Source organism: Apodemus sylvaticus, chromosome 10, assembly GCF_947179515.1.
Source record: "Apodemus sylvaticus chromosome 10, mApoSyl1.1, whole genome shotgun sequence".
Taxonomy (NCBI): domain Eukaryota; kingdom Metazoa; phylum Chordata; class Mammalia; order Rodentia; family Muridae; genus Apodemus; species Apodemus sylvaticus.
In genome coordinates, this window is record NC_067481.1 from 66,246,348 (window position 1) to 66,251,186 (window position 4,839).

Here is a 4,839-nt window from a genome sequence, read left to right on the forward strand (position 1 = left end):
TATAGGAATCTATACTTACCCCAAGGCCAGCTGAACCCGAAGCTACTGCCCCAGTAATTTTGAGGCCTATTAAGAGAGGTATCAACTGTAGAGATCTTTTATGCCGGGGAGTTAAGAAATGAAAACTGAGAAGAGGGATCGGCTGGTCCCCAGACATGATCGCTATATCAGGTAACAGCAAAGCGGGTGCACATAAAACAGTCCAATTCGCAGGAAGGTAAAGGTAAGCCATATTGCTTCCACATACAAAGACTCTTCCTCCCCTGGGACACCCATTAGTGGATACATTAATAATTTGGCTGCAATTTGTAAAGGTAGCAATGACCACATCAACATCATAAGAATTATTTTTAGGGCCATTAAAATAACAAATAGAATTTCCTTTATTTTTATTTTCTAAATGCTTTGTTTGCATTCCAAACATTTTCCCCTTTCCCAGTTCCCCCCACCCCATATATCCCATAAGCCTTCTCTACACCCATTCTCCAATCACCTCCCTCCTTTTTTTCTCTGTCCTGGTACTCCCCTAAAATGCTGGATCAGGCCTTTCCAGGATCAGGGCCCTCTCCTTACTTCTTCATGGGAGTCATTTGATATGCTACTTGTGTCTTGGGTATTCAGAGCTTCTGGGCTAGTTAATATCTGCTTATCAGTGATTGCATTCCATATATATTCTTTTGCGATTGGGTTACCTCACTTAGGATATTTTCCATTTCAAACCATTTGCCTACAAATTTCATGAATTGTTTTTAATTGCTCAGTAGTATTCCATTGTGTAAATATACCACATTTTCTGTATCCATTCCTCCATTGAGGGACATCTGGGTTCTTTCCAGCTTCTGGCTATTATAAATAAGGCTGCTATAAACATAGTGGAGCATGTGTCCTTATTGCATGCCAGGGAATCCTCTGGGTATATGCCCAGGAGTGGTATAGCAGGGTCCTCCGGAAGTGTCACCTTCAGTTTTCTGAGGAACCGCCAGACTAATTTCCAGACTTGTTGTACCATCTTGCAATCCCACCAGCAGTGGAGGAGTGGTCCTCTCTCTCCACATCCTCTCCAACACCTGCTGTGTCCTGAGTTTTTAACCTTAGCCATTCTGACTGGTATGAGGTGAAATCTCAGGGTTGTTTTGATTTGCATTTCCCTAATGACTAATGATGTTGAGCATTTCTTAAGGTGCTTCTCTGCCATCCGAATTTCTTCAGGTGAAAATTCTTTATGTAGATCTGCACTCCATTTTTTAATAGGGTTATTTGGTTCCCTGGGGTCTAACTTCTGGAGTTCTCTGTATATATTGGATATTAGCTGTCCCGCGCTACCGTCTCGCCAGCAAGAACGACGCGGCACACTTAGGATCCTTCTGTAGAACGCTTTATGCCTCTTGAGAGGGAGAGCATAAGCTTACATGGCGGAGACCCCGAGGGAGCGCGAACCCAAGTCTTATATAGGCAAGTCCTCCCGCCTTGGACGTGGCGTACCCTGGTTGGCTGCGGCTCATTACCCCATATGATGCCACGAGGTAGGCAGAGACTCAGTGGCGGGAAACTCCGCTCGGGCATGCGCACTCGGCCTGTTTACGGCTCAGCAAGAACAGGAAGTAGGCGCCATCTTGTAATGGAGATCATAGGAGCGTTCGGGCGGCTCCTGACATCTCACCCTTTTTGATTTACTATGAGGGCTAACAGATAACCTGGTTAGAAGGTGGAGACAGAGATCGTCCCTCCCTGTGAAAAATCAGACCATGTACAGTGAGAAATCAGACCATGTACGGGGATATCCCCTAGACTCCTTGCTACGTCCGGGGTATCCTCGACCTGTCCTCTGCTGTTTTTTGGGAGAGGGGAGACTTGGGCAGGTAACCCCTATGCTGGGCGATATGCCTCCTGGAGGTGATTTAGCCTCCATGCGATACCTCGTTCAACAACCTTCCCAGGCGCTAGTCCAAACACTCTGCCATGTGCAATGAGCTTAACTCCAGGCGTGCAAGAGCTGTTTGGGCCGGCTTTCTATTGCCTCAGGATTGATTGACAGCCATACTTCCGTAGAGGTTCCATTCTCCAGAGCTGCAAGTGCCTACGCAATGGCCACTTTGTCTTGTTTACTTTGGGTTCTGAGCCTACAGACCAACCATAGCAGTAACACCAGCCCGCAGCAGACAGCCATGCCAAACATTCCCACCCCCAGCCATTCCTTGAAGTAAGAAAAGGTTGAAGTGGTCCAGGAAGAGAGTCCCTCTGTCAGCGACAGGTCCACTCGAGTCGAATTGACAGCCAACACTGCTGCCTGCAAGGATTCGAGAGTTTCATCGAAGCCTTCAGACCAATTTCAAGGGCCAGGAGTAGTTTCTGTGGGATCCGTCCAGGTGTCATCTTCAGGAGTCAGAATTCTCCATGTCAGTTGCTCTGGCAGCCAGAATGGGTTATCTTCCCCCTGTGGGAAAACACAAACAGCTCCCCTGGATCTTATTAAAATAGGATCCGGGCCTTTCCATTGACCAGACAACACATCTTTCCATTTGACCATTTCTTTTGGCCTGTCAGGTTCTGAACAGTGTCGGTCTGCTGCAGTCTGGTCATGCTCGTCCAAATTTAAAAAATTCATAGTAAAGAGTGTTACCGCTATAGCAACCCTTGGTATAGGGTGTAAATCCTCCGCTATTCCCCCTTTTTGTTTTATTAAGTAGGATTTGAGCGTACGGTGGGCTCGCTCGATAATGCCTTGTCCCTGAGGGTTATAAGGCAGACCTGTGATATGGATAACCTGCATTTGTAAGCAGAATTGTTTAAATTTTTGAGATGTAAGCAGGTCCATTATCAGTTTTCAAACATTTAGGTTTCCCCCAGGCGCTCCATGCCTCAAGGCAATGTTGAATGACCAGGGTGGTTTTTTCGCTGGTCAGAGGTGTGGCATGGAGAATGCCAGAACATGTGTCTACAGACACATGAACTTATTGGAGTCTCCCAAATGAGGGCAGGTGGGTGACATCCATCTGCCAGACCTGTAGAGGGGAAATCCCCCTAGGATTCACGCCCGTATGGGGGGCGGGAAGGAACTGACCGCAGTTCTGACATTGAGTAACAATGTCTCGGGCTTCTTTTCTGGTACAAAGCATCGGGGAATTTTTCTGACTCTTGCAATCCCTCTTCATGTGCCCAGGCTTTCCGCAATTAAAGCAGACGCGACTGTCAGGGCCCCGAGGAGGGCGTTTCTGAGACTGTAAGATGGCGGCAGCCAGTCCTGCATTAGTTAGTGGGCCACCTAGCTCCCGGCACACTCTGAGCCAATCTTGCAAGCCTTTGTTCTTTCGGGGAGCTATTGCTGTGCAGCATTCCTGCGTGGCCTGCTCAAAGATGAGTTGCTCTATAAAGGGCATGGTGGCCTCAGAGTCCCCAAAGATTCGCCCCGCCGCTTCAGTCATTCTAGCCACAAAATCAGAGAAAGGTTCCTGGGTCCCCTGTATGATCTTAGTAAGCTGACTACTTCCCTCCCCTCTTTTTGAAAGAGCTTTCCATGCCCTGATTGCTGTACTTGATATCTGTTGGTATACCCCCCATGGATAGTTAGTTTGATTGGCGGCATAGTGCCCTTGCCCCGTTAGCATATCAAAAGTCCATTGCTGCTGTTCCGGGTGTTAGGGAGGCAGCATTGGCCCTAGCCTGATCTTGGGCTGCCTCATACCATAAAGCCTTCTATTCTAGGTACTGTCCCATGCTGAGAAGCGTGGCCTTGGCCACCGTCTGCCAATCGGTGGGTGTCATGGCATCCCCTGCCAGCCGGTCTAACTGGGCCAATGTGAAATTGGCCGAGACTTCATATTTTCTAACGGCCTCAGCCAGTTCTTTAATCCTACTATATTCCACTGGGGCATACGCCTGATCAGTGTTCTCCAGGCTTTCAAAAACGGGAAAGGACATCCGGAGCTTTCTCCTCACCCTCTCTGGTAGGAAAGAGAAGGTTCCATGGCGCGCCTCATAAGGAGGGGGCGCCGAGGGTGTCTTAGCAATGGTCATGGCAAAGTGAGGGTTCCGACTCTGCCCAAACCATGAGCTATATATATATTTTTACTATTATTAAAAGCTTGATTATTAACATCTCAAAAATAGCTGCTATAGTATTTGTGCTGAAGCAGGGAGAAACTTAAAGGAATAAACATGTGATCTGAGAGTACAAATTCTTTTGGATAACAATTATTAATTTTGCCTAAAAAGGCTTGCCATGTAATAGATCAACCATTAATAATAATTTGATTGCTGCTTAAAGCAAGGAACAAACGTTTTCTTGAAAACAGAGGTTTAAGACCTCCTGTGGCAAGCTTAAAATAAGGTAAATATAAGATAAAGCCAATTAATATATCCTAACAATCTTTGAAAACCATTTACCTAAAAAATTTTTAAAAGTCCATAGTTAGAGCAAAGGCCTGTAACAAACATTCTATGAACATTATACACTGAAAAATGTAAGATCCTAACTCTTGTATTGAAAGAGAGACAAACATTTTTTCTCACAGGACGTAAGGCTGTTAGCCATTCCTTGAGGCAAAAACTTTCTAATGAAATTGCTTTGTTGTCTCTTTAAAATTAGAAGCAAATGCTTTTATAATTATCAGAATGTAAAGTAAAAAACCAACCCTTTAAATTTACAATAATTTTGTAGGGAGTAGACAGGCCAAATGTTAATGCCTTTATAGCCTCCTTGACCTTTCATAAATTTGAACTGCATTTTAACCCACACTTTGATAAAAAAATTTTAAGCCAGACACTCCCTAGGTGGGGCCTGTAATGCAGAAACAACTTCTCAAGCTTCCTCACTAGCTTCCCCTGAGGCAGCTCTAAGTT

General features: G+C 45.7%; 1 pseudogene; it reads right to left on the reverse strand.

The window, feature by feature from the left end:
- Positions 1-2,145: 2,145 nt before the first annotated feature.
- LOC127694435 (igE-binding protein-like) lies at positions 2,146-4,014 on the reverse strand (annotated as a pseudogene).
- Positions 4,015-4,839: the final 825 nt, after the last annotated feature.